This window comes from Cyprinodon variegatus, unplaced genomic scaffold (assembly GCF_000732505.1).
Source record: "Cyprinodon variegatus isolate N-32 unplaced genomic scaffold, C_variegatus-1.0 Scaffold252, whole genome shotgun sequence".
In the NCBI taxonomy this organism is placed as follows: domain Eukaryota; kingdom Metazoa; phylum Chordata; class Actinopteri; order Cyprinodontiformes; family Cyprinodontidae; genus Cyprinodon; species Cyprinodon variegatus.
In genome coordinates this window covers 1,016,448-1,017,088 of record NW_015150705.1, presented here as the reverse complement: position 1 = coordinate 1,017,088, position 641 = coordinate 1,016,448, and positions in this window count along the sequence as shown.

Below are 641 nucleotides of genomic sequence, written 5' to 3'. Positions count from 1 at the left end.
CCGCTCAGACCTCCGTACACTCTGCTTTGTCACTGGATATCCCCTTGAACGGGAGCCTCTGGCCCGATCACCTATTCTGAGTTTTCCACTAATGGCGACAGGCGTTTTTCATGTATGCAATCCAAACTACAAGCAATGGAATGATAAAAGCGAACATATTTTTCCGGCAGGTTGACCTTTTCAGATTATTGGCATTAAACTGTTTCAGAGGAGTGATCACAGCAATCTGCATCGGCAGTGCTGTCTGTCTCCATGCCAACTCCCAGATCGGCGTCTCTGACGCATTGAGCAGCAGAAGTTCAGTTTTTCCAGATGCTTGAGCAGCACGTCAACTCTTGAGGCGCTGCTCCTGCTTCTCAAAACACGCTGCAGGACCTTTTGATGCTTGTCAACCATTGACTTTTGCATGTAAACCAGCTGCTTCTGCTGCCTCTAGCACATGCAGTCTGAATGTAGAATAACAGAAAACCTCAAGTGGGGTATGAAAAAGCATCATGTATATATTTGACTGTATAAATTTGTTTTAAGGGTTTAAATGTTTTTCATGCTGAGTTACAGCCACACACGGCACGTTAATGTGTTGCCATAGAAACGACTGCTTTGCTTTTCCGATGGAGAGAAGAGGTTATCACATACTTGTC